This window comes from Megalopta genalis, chromosome 7 (genome assembly GCF_051020955.1).
Source record: "Megalopta genalis isolate 19385.01 chromosome 7, iyMegGena1_principal, whole genome shotgun sequence".
NCBI lineage: Eukaryota > Metazoa > Arthropoda > Insecta > Hymenoptera > Halictidae > Megalopta > Megalopta genalis.
The window spans coordinates 18,412,764-18,432,469 of record NC_135019.1 but is presented as its reverse complement, the minus strand read 5'-3'; the positions used below and the strand labels follow the sequence as shown (position 1 = coordinate 18,432,469).

General features: G+C 39.0%; 1 protein-coding gene across 2 annotated transcripts in view; it reads left to right on the top strand.

Moving 5' to 3' along the window:
* The first annotated feature begins 507 nt into the window (after positions 1–507).
* Positions 508–19,706, top strand: part of thw (chitin-binding domain protein thawb) — a 42,018-nt gene continuing 22,819 nt past the window's right edge. For both annotated transcript variants that reach the window (XM_033470246.2, XM_033470244.2), the window contains exon 1: positions 508–3,060. The gene's annotated coding sequence lies outside the window, so the exon portion shown is untranslated. The remainder of the gene's footprint in view (positions 3,061–19,706) is intronic.

Here is a 19,706-nt window from a genome sequence, read left to right as displayed (position 1 = left end):
TCGTCGTCGCAGCTGCCGCATGCGCATCGTTCGAATAGTTCGTTCCCCTCGGTTCTCTGAATTTTCGAGCGAATGTTAATCACGGTTATGCGAGCATTCGGGTTCGAAAAGTTACACGGTCGACGGGTTATTCAACCCCGACCCGTCACGACGACCTCTCGAAAAACTTTCTCGGGAGAACTTTCGAAATCTTCGAGCACCGGATTTTAACTCTCCGCCTTATCGTTAGAATGTTTATTAAAATCTGCCTTATCGATATTACTCTTCCGGGGCTCCCTTGCCACGACAACAAACGCTATCTCTTTCTCCTACGAAATAATTAGCAGCGATGCAGCCGTGACGAGTGCAGCCACGCGAAGGATCATAAGCCAAAGGGTTAATTTCTGTGGACGGCGCAGCGCGTCGGGTTTGCGATTGAGGATGCTGGATGCGCGGGAAAAGTAATTAACGGAGAAGGTGTAATCTTTCGGAACGGGGCTCCAGGGACGTGGAAAAGCACGGGGGGGGGGGAGAACGCTGCTGTGACGATCTCGAAACAAGCGTAAAAAATGCCGCAGAGCGGTCGATTTGCCGAAAACCGTTGACGAAGTTCGTATCTTTGACAATGATATCTTATTCAATTACAAACAGTTCTGCCTTGAGGATTTTCTGGTCTGTGGAGTCCGATTTTCGCGCGATTCTTTTGCTACGACAGAAAACCATCTTCGTAAAATTATATTTAGATAAAAAATTATGATTATATTTAATTGCTCTTAGAGGTTTTTTAATGAGCATTATATCATTCCATAGCTGACCAGGAGAAACTCATTTGTGCATAATTTCAACCCTGTAACTTGTCCATGAGGGTAGTTACAGGGTAAATTAAATTTGGACGCATTTCTGCCCATTTCCCCCTTCGGTGACTTTTTAAAATTTTGAAAAAAAATGTGGCTTATTTCGGACATCGAGCTGCATTTTATAGAATTTTTTCGGAGTTTTCGGTTGCAAGCTGCAGTTATCAAAAATGGAAAACTAAAAAAAAAAATATTGAAAAGTTGAAGATACCTCGAAAAAACAAAAATACTGTGTCATACTGAAATTAATTCCCTGATAAAATACTACCACAAGCAGTGTGCTCAATTTTTCTCAAATTTTCCGTAGAACTGCGTCACCGTAAAAAAAAATTAGAATGTTTGTCGACGTTTTTGCTGTGAGGAAGAAAGTTATTACTTGTTAGGTTTACCGCAAGTATAGATTAAGTAATTCTAATAAACGTTATTTTTACGCAAATGTAATTTTTAACGCAATTTTTTAACCTAGAAAATGCGATTCAAGAGAAGAAAAAATTGCGATGTGGATATTGCGATATACATATATCTAAACATTCATGCATATTTCAACATCTTCGGTTAGCGGAGTTGCACAGATTTTGCACAGATGAGTTTTTCTTGGTCAGCTGTCGAACGGTATAATACTCATTAAAATTTAGGAATACAGTAAATTGTCTTCAATTGTCCCAGAGCTAGTATACAAAAGGGACAATTTGGCAAGAGGAGGCTCGAATAATCGTATCTCCCCTTTCCGAATTGTCCATTTTTTGTTTATAAGCCGAGGGACAATTGCTGAGAATTTATTGTACTCTTATATAAACGCACTCTTAGAACTCAACGGTGAAACAGTTGTAACTAAAAAATCTCGCTAATACGTCGCGATTTCGATGTCAGAATATCGCAAAAGGATTTTACCATGCCCGGGATTGCAGAACGATCCGTCGTGCGAAACGAAAACCAGAAATCAAACGAGAATTCCTTCGTCGATACCGCGAATTATTTACCAATGACGAACGCCGCTGAAACGTCAAAGCGTTAACGCAGGTTGCGCGAACACTTGTTTCGCACGATCTCGTCCACATTTCCTGGCAAATTGACCGCCGCGGGGTCTGCGAGGGGATCGCTGAAAGAGGGCTCTTCCCGAGAAGAGAAAATCGGGAAAAAGGCGGGGGTCCGCGCGGGTGGAGGTCAGAGGACCCGGGACAAAGGAAGTCCAGGAGCCGTCGACGAGGAAAACCGAAGAGGAACCGGTCGCTACACATTTCTTCGAGCAGAAACTGTCTCCCGGGAGAAACGAAGGAGAAAGAGAAAGCACCGGAGATAGCATCGGGTCACATAGAAGGAAGATGACCAGGCCAGACGGAGCGCCGCGAGAGGGTTACGCGGAAAAATTTCGCGAGGGAGATAGAGAGAGGAAGGATCGTCGAAACAGAAAGGAGACGCGGATAGAGGATGGCCGAGGGGAGGACGACGAAGGTGAGAGAGTGGGTGTGAGGATGGTAAAAGGTAAGCAGCGCGTGAAGCGCGTGCGCTGGTGGCGGCTAGGATCGCCCGATGCACCTAGCGCGCGGTTAGGGGGCTATCGCAAGGGGTTAGGGGACAGGGGCAGCAGCGGCGGCGGCGGCAGCGGCGGCAGGCTGAGAGGAGCGGTTTAACATCAGAGGGAGGATCAGGGAGAACGAGGAAGCGAGAAAGCGAGGAAGTGAGCGGGTACGTGGACAGGAAGAGGAGAGGACGATCCGCCCGTGAATGGGAGAGAGGGACAAAGGTAGCGGAGCCGTGATAGTCTGATAGACGAGGAGGCGAGGATCGAGAGATCCTTGCGCGGCTATGAGGTTTGCATGCCTAGCCGACGGCTCCTCAGTATCGTCGTACGTCTCATTCGCGACGCGACGCAACACGACGCCGGCCCTTCGACTTTTGTCTCTCATCCTGGCTCGTTATCCTCTCTCTTTCTCTCGCTCTCCCTCTCTTGCTCTCTCTCTCTCTCTCTCTCTCTCTCTCTCCCTGTGTTTCTATCTGATGCGCCGGTACTTACCTGCCGGTATCCTGTGCGCTACTCTCGCACCTGTACGACACACGTTCCGTGCGCCGGCCACGGGTTCACGCGGTCAGTGATACGTTAGAGCACCCAGAGCTTCCTCCGACGGTCACGGGTGATGTGCGATTTTTCGTATTGTTGAGCCAGCCAGAAACACGAGGAAGTTCGGGGTGGCGAGCCGATCCTGCGGTCCACATCTTTACCATCCAAGTACGTATTTTCTATTCACCGACTTTTTCCCTACCGACCTTGCGCCGCCGGACAACCGACCAAAAATCTGACGGATCGAGCGGACTCGAAACTTCGTTCGAATCGGCGTCACGTGAATCGTTCGCTGTCCGGCGAATGATCGAACCGGGGACATGCTGGCTAGCAATCCGAGCACGTCCCTCGATTTTCACACGGTCTCCGCGGGTGGTACCGATTTGCGCGGTCGTCTAGTTTTTCTTACGAAGCGGGCTCGTTCCATCTGGTTTTTCATTTGAAATCGATGAATCGGATCGCGCGTCGTTGTGCGTTTCGTAAGCGTTCTTTTCAAACGTCTGACGGCGAGCAACGATTTTTCTGTTTATGGTCGAACGCGGATCGTTCGCTTTACGCGCGATTCTCAGTGATATATATATATATGATTTCCGACAGTGATAGCAAGCGACGGATTTCGAATCGCGACTCATACCTGATGCGAACGTATCGTTCCATAATTTTATGTGTACAACGGACCGATGATCCGTCTCCTTCCAACGTTGTTGTATCGATCTCGATCGTTCATTCGTACGGTCCTCAGAATGTCTCGACGGGTTACTTGTTGTTACGTTCTTGGATCCGACATAGATCTCAGTAAAGTATAAGTCAGGATTAAGAAATGTATTGTGTATATATCGTAAGAGTGTTATGTATGATATTGACCAGAAAACGTATATGTAGCGGATAGCGCGGCATGTTCCTCGATTGCGTTCGGCGTCTCCTCGAAGCGCACAAGACAACCTTTTTGGAATTTGAATGCATTGACGTCGTGTGCATTGAATCGTATAGAGAGTCTCGAACAAATGTACCTCCGAATTGTAAGAATATATGGTATAAACAATAGAGAACTGTCGCCTTCTCCCTTGATTTATTCTCTTCTTCCTCCGACGGTTTTCTCGAAGGACGGCACGGCGGGGATTAAAAGCTCCGTTGTTCCATAAAGAAAGATTAAAGGAAACTTTCTTAGAGCGGGAAACTGTAAAGTTCTTCCCGGCAACTTCCCATCGATAATTACGGGAAAATTGCGATCGACGCATCCATTACGGCCGACCTCCCGGTTATGCAAGTCGCATTCGTATGCAAATGTTCTTTTAGTAGTTCGATCTGGAATTATCTGTCAAACGACTAACCGATAAATCAGAGGCTCTTCTGGCATTACAAAGACGAGCGAGTGCTCTGCTTCGAGGATGTTTTAATACTTTAGGTATTGTTATGGTATTTGTTGGTAGATTCTCTTTATCATTGATTCTCTTTGTGGAAACAGATAAATTCTTGCTTCGAAGATATTCTTAATACCTAAATGGTCTTTTATGAATTCATCTATGAAATACGATTTTGGATAAAGAGTCTGAAGACTGAACGTCCAAAAAAGAATTCAACTTTCGTTCAGTATTTTTTTAGAATTCATTAGCTCTTGCTTTTCAAATCGATCGGATAGAAAATGGCCTCTTTTGTGAAGTCATTATGAAATACAATTTTGAAAGATAACATCGCGAATCTGAAGACTGAAATTCCAAAAAAGAATTCAATTTTGGTTCTGTAATTTTGATGAAATTAAAATAAAATCTTTTGCGAATTCATTTGTGTAGTACAATTTTTTTATTAATTTCGCGCGTCAAAAGAGTTCACTTTCGTTCGAATTTCGTTCGTTGCAACGAGAACTAATTTTTTCTAGATATCTTGAAAGCAAGTGTCGCAATTTCAGAAAAGAAAGATATTTTAAAGTCATTTCGGAATCGAAGAATCGTCGACCCATATTCGCGAACGCGGCAACCGTGTCGTAAACAGCAGTTTAAGCGTTAAAACAATATGACTCGGCGGCGTACAATATAATTACGAGTGTGATTAATTAAACATAAAGAAAACGGGGTTCCCATGGTCGACATCGCGTTGCATCTCACGAAGCGAGAAACAGTTCGTTTGGGCCGCGTCTCGGCAACGTGTCACACACGTCAGAGCCCATAAATCCGCGATCCGCACGCTTCCGAGTTCCGGTTTCCACGCATAAAACTGAAACCATTTTTCTGTAGCCTGGTAGCTTCTTCCCTCGTGCCCGTTCTTTTTTTTCTCTCTTTCCCCGTCTGTGCTCGCATTATTTCGCGCCGGAGAAAGCCGCTGTTACAGATTAATAACGTAAGACGCATTACCGTGCTCGCCGCGTATAGGGTGCATTAGCATTCGAAGACGTAACATTATGCGTTCCTGAGAAATTAGCGGGATCCGTTGCCCGAGGATTACGTAGAAAGCGTCATATTCTCCCGTTGGGAAAACGAGGAATCGTTGAACTGGAATACTAACCACCTTGAACGGCGATCTTGCTCCTTAAAATCTGCCTAATTGAAGCTAACCACGGGCTTCTGCTGAAACCGGCCATAGAAATGGCACGCAGGCTTTCCCATTCGACCGAACTATAAGCTATTTACAACGCTATCAAATATCCTACGTATTTTTCTGCATGATTTTCATCATTGAACGAGCAGGGTAGCTCGAAACAAGGTTAATGCTTTGTAAACATTTTCCGCCAAGTTCTGGCCAAGCTCCCCCATGAACGTTAAATTGTAAATTGATCGCGAAATGCGGAGGGCAAAGAGTGAAATGTTGTCGAGGATAATGGCTACTTACTGAAGACGGTATTACTTTTAATGACGAGCCTCTAAAGTTATTAGAACGTGATTATCAATTTTCTTTCATTCTGGGACACGTAATGACTGTAATGCCCCGCTTTAATTATTCTGAAGAAAGTGAACCGCGCGCGTCTCTTCCTTTATCTCTAACTAGACGTCCACTTTATATAACGCTTAATATTTCGAAATATGATAATTAACCGAATTAGGTCCACCGTTATCTTGTAGCGAGCAAATTAAAGGCGTATAAAAGCTTCTTTGATGTCTTCGCTCATTTGTACACTCGTTAATTTAATTTTTGACCATGTTAATTTTACACTCAGTCTGCTCGATTTTGCTACATTTCCTAATTCTTTTTGACAAGCGAATTGTTGTCGTTACATTAAACGCTTAGCTCGATGAGACTTCAAGCACTTCTATATTTTGTAATTTTTTTGGATCCACTCATTTGTTATGTATATTTAAACATATTTATATATATATTTATTTTAAATTTGCATAAAAGTTTTATGTATCGTGAAACCAGCGAACACCAACGTCTACGTATAAATTAATAATGAATTCGCAATTAAAAAGAAAGATTGAATATACTTCGATATGTGAAGTGGGGAAGTTAAGAACCACGATGTCATAATCTCCTTTGATTAGAATGAGAGAAACAACGCCACATTATGGCTGAAAAAAAAACGTTTCGATTAAAAAGTAGGATAAATCAATACGCGAGTTCAAAGTTTACATTGAGCTACAGAGGGTTAACGCGAATTGCGTGCTTCCGTGACAAAATTTTATCAGTCCGTTGTTCTTGTCGCAACCGACGCAGAAAACGATCGTTTACGTAAAAATACACTGTCCACAAGATTTTTCGCATTCCTCCGCTAGTGCAACAAATTTTTTCGAACTACACTTAAACGTTCACGGCAGGTCTCTCAAGCGTTTAATCGAACATCTCGCCCGAGGGGTAGTTATTTATAGAGAAGCGAGAATACTTGAAACACGCCGCGCCGGCGTTAGCGAAATAATTGTACACCGTTGAAAAACTTAAACGGAATAGCATTTTCTACGGGGAGAAACGGCTCTCGAGGACCGTGACTCGTTATTCCTCGGCGCAAGGTTTAGCCGGTTAATTATCGCGACGCGGCAAATGGACCGAAACAAAAAGAGAAAAAAAGCCACCATTGTTTTTGCGTACGCGATCTCAGCCATTACGCCCAATTTCTCGCAGTTCATTACCGAGCCGCTAATGATAAGCATCTAGAAATTTCTGCTCTTCCTGATTATTACAACAACAAAAAAAAAGGAAAGAAAAGAAGAAGTAGAAGAGGGAGCTGAAAAGAGAAGAGCCTACAAAGTTCCTGCGCATATTCAACGAGCAAACTTGCGCAAAATATTGAATTATAGGATAACATCTCGACGGCCGATCTTCTCATGCTCGGTCCGCGCCGCGTTGTCGAACAATGTCATAATTACGTGTGCCGAAAGAGAATTGACATCGTCGCGCGGCGGATAAAAGGAAAAGGAAGACGAAGAAGAAGCGTGTTGCCGCATGCGTGTCATTCCGGTCGGTTGTCTTTTTTCGGTCAACACAAATATTTCACAAGCAGTCCGGGGCGAATTACGCTCATTACTTTATGATTAAGCCCCGGTAATGGATAATCGCGGCGGGGGAGGCGCGATACCATCGCGAAAAAGTCCTTTCTGAAAGTCCCTGCCGTGTGTACCGGTAGCACGTGTGCTTGTTAATTTCACTTATGTCATAGCCTCTCTTGCTACTAGGCACGATCACCCTTCCTCCTCCTTCTCTTCTTCTTCTTCTTCTTGTTCTTCTTGTTCTTCTTCTTCTGATGTTACCTGGCTGTTGTCTCCTCTTGTCTCGCGGCGGCCGACACGCGAGAAAACCGCCGCCGCGGAGGACAATCAGCGTTTCACCGGGTCTGAAAGAGAGGTCGTGGAGTCACAGCCGTGTGTGAAACTAGGCGAGTGTCCTGTGAGGTCGTAGGTAGAGTGCGACGCGCGGCACACCGACGATTCCTCTTGTCTGTGCGCGCGCGTTCCCTTGGCTGTGTGTTCCGCTCGCCAACGCGCCGCGGCGAAAGTGGGCCCGTCTTCCGGATCAACGCCTGCTCGATAAATCGTACGAGCCGGTCGCTCTGCTTCCGTCTCGCGTAATGATGCGCAATACACGTAATTAAACGCGTTCAATTGATTCGCGAAATCTCTCCAACGCTGGCTAAATCTCCGCCGCAGCGCTGCTACAGATAATTAATCCGCCGGGCGTTGTATTATATTTCCCCGATGGAAATCGTATTACCGGGCCGGCCAAATTCTGTTGCAAGATTTTTGCTCGAAATATCCGAGGTCGTAGCTTCCGTTTGCTCAACGGTGTGTTAATATTATCGTTATTTCGTTTGTTAATTAGCTACGACGTCGCGCAGCACTGTAAGCGATACGAATGATACGATTTATTTCACAACTGCGACGATTGGCACTTCTTCGTCCTGAACGAACGAGATAATTTTTATTTCTCGCACGGTGGTTGAAATAACAGTGGGTTTCCAATTTTATATTTGTGATTTATCGGCGTGATTTACGTAACATTTCCGCGTCGAATCCGGTCGCAAAGTTCACCGCATCAGGATTTTGAAAAAAATGTCGTCGAGTTATCAAACCATTTCAACGAAAAAATCAGGATTTCGTTAGTTTTCGTTAATTTCATCTGTTGATAACAAAAAATGAAGGTGTTACGTCTTCATCTACTTTTTCACATTTCTCGATTTTAATCACGGCGGAATCAAATTTTGTTTCGATTTAAAAGAAATCAACGGTACGCGTATTTAGTAGATTATGTGCGAACAAATTCTTGCACTGTTGTGCATTAATTTTATTTAAATCTTATTCTTTAAAGATGGGCGCGGATGTAAGCGCATGTCAAGAATTCTAGCTTTCGGATCTGTGTTAGTGGATAAAAAAATCTTGGTTTAAGTTTAATCGACATAGTGTTTGGTAAACGCTGGTTTTTTTATGTATTTATCATTGTTCTTGTGCTTCAAAGAATGGATCGAAATCAAGTTATTTTTATTATTTATTTTATTATATATAATCGACACATTTTGGTCATGTTTTAGTGTGTATTCAATTTTTGACGTTCGACTTATTTAATTTTATTTCTTGTCGAATAATCCTCATCCCATGTAACAATGTTTAAATTAGTAAGCACAAATATAATTATTACAAAATGATACTATAGAGCTATAATAAAGACATCTATTCTATTCTATCGCTTATAAGCTTACAAGATATGAAATTTTTTGTTCGGGTATAATAATGTGGCCACCCTCCGTAAGCCGATCCCCCTGGATACTGCGGAAAATCGATGAGCACAGCGAATTATTTATTTATGCACCGGTGGCGTTTGTAAATTTCATCTACGTGGAGGCCCGTTTCTTTTAGTTGGTTTTCGAAATTTCTGTCAAGTAGTCGTTAGTGTTTATACGAGAGTTCGTTGAATGTAGGAGAGATGTGACTTACTGTGATTCAGAGGGACGTTTTAATTGGGACGATTTCCATGTGACTTATACTTTTCCCGATGATTGACGAAGTATTTATAGTATATATAGAAAGTATATGATTTTCTATTTAAATTCTCATCATTTTGTTAAAACGAATCACGCGACAATAACAATAAGTATGAATAAACTTTGAAGCTCCACTTCTGCAATTCTTGTGCGTTCTTTTCTAAGATATTTTTTTCACGATTTGGCAAATAGAATATCGAGGACATATTTTCTCTTGAAAATGTTTCAAATAAAAATAAGTATTAAATTTATTATGATGTTAAAATTGAATAAAAGAGTTTGAGAATTATTTAGATTTACGAAATAAATTATATATAATTAATTCATACTAATAAATTTATTCCGATGAAACAAACATTAAATGAAATAAAAAATAAATAAGTATTCAAACATCGATTCACACACACACACACACACACACACACACGCACGCACACACACACACACACACACACACACACACAAAATCTATCATAGATTTGAAGATTAAAAATTCCATTGTACAACGATAGCCTAAAACTCAATTTGCGATATTTTTTGGTTATTTTATAAAGCGCTAATGTCGAACAAGTTCAGTAACGTAAAATCCACATAACGGGTCTTATATAAATTGCTAATATATCATATTTTTAAGTACGTAAATTAATATTCATAATTACTGTGTCCTCTAGACTTTTTCATGCCAAAGAAAACGCGGGAGCTATTCATCAAATAGATCAATTGCATTTTTAATTACTGTCTCCTTTCTTACTGCTTAATATCTACAAAAAAAGATTCATAAAAGTAGATTTAATTGAATTTTCAGTGCAAGTCACCGTTAGCAATTTATTGTGACAGCAACCTCCACGAATAAATAATTAAAATAGTTGGTAAAATTGAATTTAATATTTTAGATTCAGTTCACTAAATACGCACAACCGGGTGCTTTCTCTTATGACAGCAACCCTTATCCAAAACTCGTGACGAAAGAAACAAGATTATCGATCAGAATAGTTGGATAAATTAAATCAATATGTAGATTCAGTTTGCTAAATTTGCCCGGTCTATCTGTCTTCGAATGAAGAGAAACGCGGCGAACATCCGTCGCAAAAGTCAGCGGTTTGGATTACAAATCCTCGACTTTCGTTGGCAGAGATAGATACCGGTGATCGGTTACCCAAGTGTTAATACAAACCCGTTCCATCAGCGTCTTAGCGAAAACGCCCGTTGGAATTTCGTCGGATTGCATCGTGCCGAACATCCGCGTCTGAAAAATACAGTTCTCCTCGCCCGCCGCGCAGCTATTTATTATCGGCGGAAATTAGGAGCGTTGCGGGGAACCGCCTTTTTCTATGATTGTGAACGGTAATCACGACGTTACTGTTTCAACATTCCTTCATCCGAGAGACGACAATTTCGTCGCGAAATTACACACCAGAAATATTCGCCCCGGCAAATATTGCTGGTCGACGACCGCGACACGATTCTTCGGGAACGTTGCATTAATAATAAAACGCGGCGTTAAACGTCGTTTTAGAGCTCGCAATTCTCGTAAACTATTCATGCTCCGTTCCTCCGCTTGATTCGATATCTAGAACCATCGCGGAACAAGGCTGCAATATTTATCCGTCGAGACATTAGCAATTCATCTGTTAACTAATTAATGAACCGTCGCGAATTATAATTCTGAGTTGACATTTAATCGGATTTACTTTCAAAATGTCATTCTAGAAATAATGCGTACTTCTGCATCATTGATGAGTGGACCGTGGTTTTTATGTATTTATAACAAAAGCGTGTAAGCGAAATGTAAAACAATGAATACATTGGAAGAATTTTGAATAACCTTGGAAAGATTCGAAAAAAGAAAGATTTGGAAAAGATCTTGTCAACCTACAGAAATCATTAAAACGGAAAATAAATTTATATGTAAAACCTGTTTGTTACCAATCAGGTAAAACACACTTTTCGAAAGCACTTCTACATTCAAATTGTAAATCATACAATGCCCATGGTAAATTATCTGTTAATTAATAATACTGCAAATTGAACAATGTGGCTCTTGTCCGTATCATGTATTGACTAAACATTGAAAGGCTTAATATTGGGTCGAACATCATAAATGTGTGACAATTTTTTTGAAAAATTGCAATTGGAATGACAACGAAAAATAAAAAATTCACGTCTTTTTATACTTTTTTATCCGAGATTGGAAAAAAGATAATAAAAAGATAATGGAGCAACGATAATAGCCGGACACGTCTTAAAACGCAATAACTTTTTAAAAATAGAACAAATGATTTCAATTTGTTTGAAATATTAGATTAACTAGTTCACTAGATAATGAGTAAACAAATTTTTGTAAAACTTGCAATTGCATGGAATGGAAAAGAAATTAAAAATTCATCGTTATCGGTTAAAATGCAGGACAACGTATAAATATCAATAATCTTTCATGTAATTCAATTGTGAGTAAATATAACTCAATAATGATATAGCGATAATAGCAGTTTGTCATATGCCTTTCGACTGATAACTGTAAGAAATCTGGTGATTTTGAAGTCTTTGATTCTTTAAATTTCTGTTATAGACTTAGACAAAAAAGTAGAAAACACAACTTTTTCATTTTTTTTTTCGTTAACATCTGTTTGCACTCAATTGCAGTCAAAATGGAATCAAACGATCTTAATTTTGTTCAGACGTTAGAAGGGCTAGTCAAAATCATATATTTGTTTTTATCCATTTTCTAGTAAACTAGCCCTTCTAACATGTGAACGAAATTAAAATCGATTGGCACAATTTCAAACAAGTTGTTCCACTTTAAAAGGTATTCTAATACTTTCGTTTCACAGGATATGCTGAGTAAAGTAGTCCTTGAAGAAGAATATAAAAGTAATCTCAGAGATCATTTCGTAAACAGCGTTACAATAATTGGTGCAACGAAATCTTGGATGTGAAAATTTTACCCATATTTTTAAACATTGTTCTTTAAAAATTCACTCGCACAAATATTGTTACGTAACAATCGGCTCAATACGGATGTTTGTAAGCAAGAACATACTGTTCCTTCGATTTTTTCATTGTTCCGATTTTTGGAATAAGGCGTTATGATACTCGTATCATAGTTAGTTTACTCGTATGCTTTTTTATTTATATCATATGAATATTGATGATATAAATGATTAAATTCGCAGTTTTTCAGATGTAATAAAATCGACTATAGTCTTATACCCCCTAATAAGCGTTTACGTTTACCATTCGAAACATTTATGAAGAAACGAAAGCTTATATCACTTTCGGTTTCAGTTCCTCAGTATAAGTCAGTATAACTGTCGCCTTTTACCACAAATTATTTTAGCCAATAATACAAAACATTATTTGTCAATAATACATAGTATTACAAAGTTATGGTCATTATCGCACACATTTTCGTTTCAAAATAACCTACCGAGGTAGTCAGAATGATTGATTTCACAGTTGCTGAAATTATAAAGATTACATTATATTTAATTAAAAATTACAAAAGGACTGAATAAATACCACGGCCTTCTCACCGTTATAAAGCTATACACATTAGTTACTCGTAGCGTTCGTCAAATGTAGTATCAAATACAGATAGAATCCATACTTTTAACAAATGAAAGAAATACAATGTATTTATAACGTAAAACAGAATTGTAACCGAAATGCATAATCGAAACCCAGACCCGAAAAATAACAGTTATAAAACCAAAACCGAAACCGATATACCTTATAATACTTAATAATAATTATATTTAATATTATTTATTATATATTATATATATATATAATTATATTATATATTTTTATATTATTATATATTATTATATTATTATATATTATTATATTATTACATATTGTTATATTATTATATATTATTATATTATATACATTATATATTATATTATTATTTATTATATATTATATTTAACAATAATTATTTTATGCGTTTATACAGAACTGGAGCATGTGCAATTTAAAATGATTAGGACATTAAATCAAATTAAGAATGTCAAGATATTAGATTTCAGCGAATTAAATTTATCGTATAAAAGGATAACTTTCCATTTGGTTTGAATTTCTTGGTATTAATGCGGAAAACTTTTATTTCGCATAAAGATCCGCCAGTCTGCTTATAACATTTATGAGATTTTTATTTCGGTCCTTCGTCAGCCAAAACCGACGGTTTGAAACGTTGATCGTCGGAATCGTCTTTTCATTCCCCGATAAAAAGTTAACCGTAGGAGAACGTTTATTTCGCCGCTTCGAATCCTTGTCGTTTAAAATGCAGTCTGCGTTCGACGCGCATCGAGCGGATGCACGACTGCAGGAGGAGCGCAATAAAACAGGATCAATTGATCACTTAATAGCTTGGTTCGTGTTTAAAGACACGAGTGCGACGTTAAGGAGCGTTTTATTGGCTCGGAATCGCGACCCGACCCGATGCGACGCCGCGCCGTAGAATTCACGACTCCGTCTCTCTACATGACTCAATATCGGTTCCCCGGTGTCGGTTCGCCGCTTTCTAAGATCTTCTGCCGTGGGGGAGAGAAGACGGTAATCAGATTCGTTCTGAAGATATCTCGACGATCTTCGTTCGCCGGTAAAGGCGTCGGTGAGTGGCCCCAAATGACCTTTCTTCTGCAGTCGGGATCGTAAACGCGGGCGGATTCTCCCTGCCGCCGGTAGGGTCAACGCGGACACGATACCACCACCGCCGTTGGTACCAAGACGAAGACGAAGACCAACGACAACGACGGTAGGAGGCCTCCGCTATACTTCCGCTTCTCTCCAACAGGCCTGTCTTCCCGTCGCCGTGACTACCATCCGAGAGTCCCGCACGCTCGTACATGCATACGTACATGTTTCGCTCGTACATACATATTCGTGAACAGGATGTTTCATAAGACGCTGCTCCATAACGATCGCGCGACCACCGTTTCCTGTACCGAAAATGTCTAGCGAGGATTCGATTTCTCGAGACCTACCCGTCGTTTCTGTCACCGGTTGTCAGCGTTGGCCACGGTTGGGCAATGTTTGATGACAGTAATCATCTAGAACTGTTATTGAAATTTTTGTTTGCCGATTGCGATCCTCCGGTGGTCGAGTCTCTGTGGGAATAATGTAAGTCATTGGTTTTGAGAAATTAGGGGTGTTCGCGGATCGAATTTCGTGGATATTTTGGAAGAGCTAATGGAAAGAAATACACTTAGCGACAAAAGTTAAGAAATTTAATATTTTACACGTAAATATATCAAATATAATATTTTACACATTAAATGTCATCTCATTAAATTAAAATATAAATATTGTTTTATTTACTGCGTAGGATAAATAAAAGAAATAAATAATACGCGAATAAAATAAAGATTAAAAATTAGAAAGTATAAAAAAAGAAATGAAATTAACATTCTTGTTGACACGAATATGATTTTTTATCTTACATTAAGAAGGTTTGTTATATCCACGGATACGCGTCTGTGTAATATGTTTCTTAATTTTCGTCGGCAATATATTTATTTTTACTATCTATATTACTGTCTAACATTTTGCTTAATATTGGTGACACTAATTTTTAATAAAGTTTTTAAATTCAATTTTATCGTAATATACTCGAACAAATTCAATGTTGCTAAGACCTTGAGAATGCACGAGAATTAAAGTAATAGTTACTATGATAACTTAAAAATGTCTAGTTTCGGTTTCATTAATAAATGTCTTCGATGACGTGGGAATTTTTTGGATCGATATTCGGTGGTACTTAACGTGTTAATGAATAATTTTGATTTATACTCTTTTGCTGGTAGAGAATTAACGGGCAGCCGATTTTTTTACGGAATTCTGAGAAATGAATGAATAAATGATAGAGTAGAAAATATACATCGATATAATTTGAGAATAGATTTTTTAAAGTTAGGTTTTCAAATAGTTGTCACTTGTATAACAATTTTGAATCGGCTGTCGATGATCCGCGATTGATATTTATAGACAGCAATTGATTTCTAATTACGTCAATAGAATTTTCAACCTTAGTAAGAATCGCATTCGTTGGGATTACGTCAATCGATATTAACGTTCATGTACAGACGCATCAGCTTGTGTCTCTTGAATGGCACGTACGCTTGGCTAATTTTCACATTCGATTTTCTCGAAAACGAGATTCAAATGAGAATAGATTATTCGTGGTTTTCTTCAACACATTAAAGTATAATTTCTAATAGGTACATTCTCTACATATAATTTCTACATCAAATTTTTGCAGAAAATTATCACAACGGTAACCGATTTTGTTCTAGGAAGTAGCAACCTTTCAATACTTCCAAATCCTAATACAATACCTAATATAATTTTAATATAATCCTAATATAATCCTAATATAATTTTAATAATTCTGTTATTATTACATATTATTCATATAATTATGTTATTAATCCAAAGAATTTGATCCAAGGAAATTATGTGTTTCGAAGTGAAATTGTTTAAAGACAAAACTCCAATAAATAAATGAACAAAAATCGACATTTTCTTGTATAAATCGATGCATTGCAGAAAGTTCTAGTGGGTCGGCATTTCTCATTATCTCCATGATAACTGAAGGTTTAATCAGCCTTTGCAAGCATAATTAAAAAAATATCTAACGAAATTGCTTTAGACCGATGCAGACATATTTATCCAAACAATGTCTTCGAGTAACGAAATCGTATGATTATAATCGCGAAAGTATCCTCGGAATTTGTAATTGATGAAGCGCATTTGTTCGGGAAATGTATTCACAAACTTTTGTACGAATTTTGCTCGTTGATCGCCATGCACCCTGGTCGAGTACTCATTATAGAACATCGAGGTACAGGTTTGTATTACAGTTTTATGCATGGTACGCTGGTATACATCAATTATTTAACTTCGGCGAAAGCATTTTTTAATCCGCGCGCAAACACGGCGAAGTTCGTAATAATTTCAACTTTCAGACGATTTAAAAACCGACGAACGACAGGATTGTTCTCGTATGAAGGCCTCGATAATTGCTAAAAAGAGCATGCGAGTTTTAAAAGCTGCCTCTTGCAACCTCTAACACGTGTCACGGATTTAGTCGTTTCATCGGCAGTTAGACTCGGTTACTTTCGTATGCCAAACATTTTCCAAGTTATTTATAATTCATTAATAGTTACAGAATTGTTGGCGTGTTTCGTATCCGTAACTTCAGAAATATACCACGGTGTTCTATGCAGCGATTAAAAGTTTCTGCCATATTGAAAGTTCGCACGAGATTCGAGGTACTCCATTATTCGTTCACGCTATGTTGAATCGGTGCGGATTTTTGCATGTAGTTGTTTGAACAACGGATTTGACGAAGTATAACGAAGAATACGTTTTCCAATACTAAGACATTTAGGAAAGCAATTTGGAATAATAATAATAATAATAATAATAATAATATTTCGGTTGAACAGAATAGACACAGAGATTTTTTCAATGTTTAGATTTTTGCATCTTACGTTTTGTTAGTTAAATTTTTCATAAAACGATAAGCCTGACATATATGAATCGTATTTAATTTCGTCGATCCTTATGTTTTACCGTGTTCCGCAATATACAGCGGTAACAATAAAAGTAAAATGTTAGGAATGTTCAGTAAGAACGAGAGTAATGTGACATAGAATAGTGCAACGATTTCTGTTTATAATAGGGTACTAGTAAATGGTACAAGAGAGAGGAGAGAGAGAGAGAGAGAGAGAGAGAGAGAGAGAGAGAGAGAGAGAGAGAGAGAAGAGAGGATAAACGGAACACAGGAATTGCACTGTGTCCTCCCATTCGCGGCATTCATTATGGATATTTTTTCTGCTTACACGTACGGAGCCCCGCGTCACCGGAAGTGACTGGTATTATCTAGATATAACTGCAAAAAAAACACATGGTGCCAAATAATTCAGTATGAAAGGATTATGGCACCAAAACTCAGTCACGAAAGGAACGACGACCAAGTTACAAGAACTCTCCCATAATGAATACAATGCTTTACGTAAGGTGGCACCTATACATGGGAAAAAGTTCAAAAAACATCACGCTTCTTCGGCGAAGTTCGTAATAACCGTAGATCCCTTAAGAAATACAGGCGTCGAGTAAAGTATAAACTCTATCAACAAATATTTAAGAACCGCGGAACTTTTAATTGGGCGATAAATAATAGCCGATGCGGTCGAGTTCAAATCGAGCAACAAATCATTTTCCACAATCAGACATATTGAATACAATTGATAAATTAAATTTACTCGAGGACGCGAACGATCTGTTATTTAATAAATAACAGATATTTCTTGTCAAATTCTTGTTAATCTCGAGCTGAATTATAAGTGATTTCATCGTGCGCGATTTAAACGGAGACGTTGATCGAAATTACTGAAAATTAATTGTAGATGTTTCTGCGTCGACGGCTGTAAATCATTTCGCGAACGGTGAACCTTTCCAACGTAGAGCCGGAGCAACCAATGTAGTGGAAGTTACCGCGTCCCAATGGTAAAAAAGTAACGAGAAATGGCGAACGGAGTCGAGTTAATGGTAGCATTTACCTTCGTTGCTTTTAAATGGAAAGGGAAATTTCTTCTTCTAAATAACGGCGAAGTCGCCTGAAAAATGTCACGGATGATTCACATAATTAACTCCGTTGCTGCTCGCCTCGATGAAGCTGAACGAATGATGGAAGGAAAAGATGGCGGACGATCCTTTGCATCCGAACTCAGTCTTCATTATACTTCGAATTATTAGCAGTCCACCATCGCTCCCGAACAGAGATAAGCGACACATTTAAATAACAATTGTTTTCAATAATTTGAATTTCAAATTACCGGACATTAAAGAAGAGAACGTAAGACAAATTGTTATCTGTATCTATACTGTGCACTCGGAGAATTTTCTCTGATTATTTATCAAAAACACGAAGATATGTGTATCCTCGACGTAGTAAGTGACTAAGTAACGCTTTGACACACGGATGACGGGATTTGGGTTCGTTTGGACCTAGAGTATTATTATTATTATTACTCGACCATTCAGTTTCAGATAATTTATTCGGATTTGCACACATTTCATTAAGGTTTATAGCAAACGCTAACGTTTCTGCGCCATCAAAAATATGTTGATCAAATTATTAGATAAAATTATAAATAATTCTAAGCATACTCGGCTATATTTTCGTCAAAAAGACGAAAATGTTGTAAACAATTAGACTGTTTGAACTTGATAAAAGATTGCATTCATACAGATTTCATAAAGCAAAAATTGTTAATTTTCAAAGTACCATAAGATCATCAATAGTTTGCTTATATACCTGCGAGGGAACATCCGAATTGCGAATGACTAGAATCGTCGTCGAAGGTATTTTTCGTGCGATGAAGAAAGATCTCTGAATTCGCATGAAGAAAGTCCCCGAACGTTTCAAAACCGAAACAACGACATTCGGCGTTTCATTGTGTCCTAATCAAATCATTAGGATTAGAAAAGTCGCCTGTGAATTCGAGCCGGTAAACGCTCGTGCAAGTTCGTTGCGAGACGGTCATTAAATGATTTCACCATCTTGATAAGATAATCGAGCGCAGCCTCCCAGCCCGTGGTGGTCAGGACCGTTAGCCTAATGCAAGTTTTTAGCCCGGTATAATGATTACAGGGCAATCTTGCGAATCGGCGACGGACGATGTTACGATAAAACGGAACAGTATTAGGGTTTCCATTTCGTCGGAATGACGGGTTCGGGTTTTCTTTTCATTCTCCAATGGAATTTCATCAACGTGAACTGCTGTTTAAAGCTGGCGAGGTTTCCAGCCGATCTTGTCGCGCTTGCCACTTTCCCGATTCAGTCTCATTGAGAAAAGTAATTTGTTCCTCCCAACACGCAACACGGCCACGATATTATCTACTGACTCGATTCATTTACTCATTGGATTGTTATCCTTGCGCCGGTGCTTTCCTATCGTTCCATTCGATTTCTAACAAGCGAGGTCTACGATCGGAACGTGCATTGAAATGATGTAACCGAGCGCGACACGATCAGTACAAGCAGATACAAATTGTCGTGAAAACACTGCTTGTTCGTTATCCAAATCGTCTTTCTTTTTTAGAGTTATTTGGACACTGAACCGACTGTCGCTAGTCGAACGACGTCTCTCAGATTTATTATTTAGCGAGAAGCGATTGTTGAGTTTCTTTGTCCGATTATTTTGTTCAATTGTTAACGGTACGCGCACGGTTAATCTTTTTATTGCTTGAAATTCCATTCACACTTATCGTTATTTCATGCATTTTTGAGAAATATGACTATATCAATGACAAAATTGTAGAGACATTAGAAGAATGTGAGAATTTTCTACAACTTATTCAAATAATTAAAAGAGGAAGAACATCTTCATCTGACTTACGTTATGAA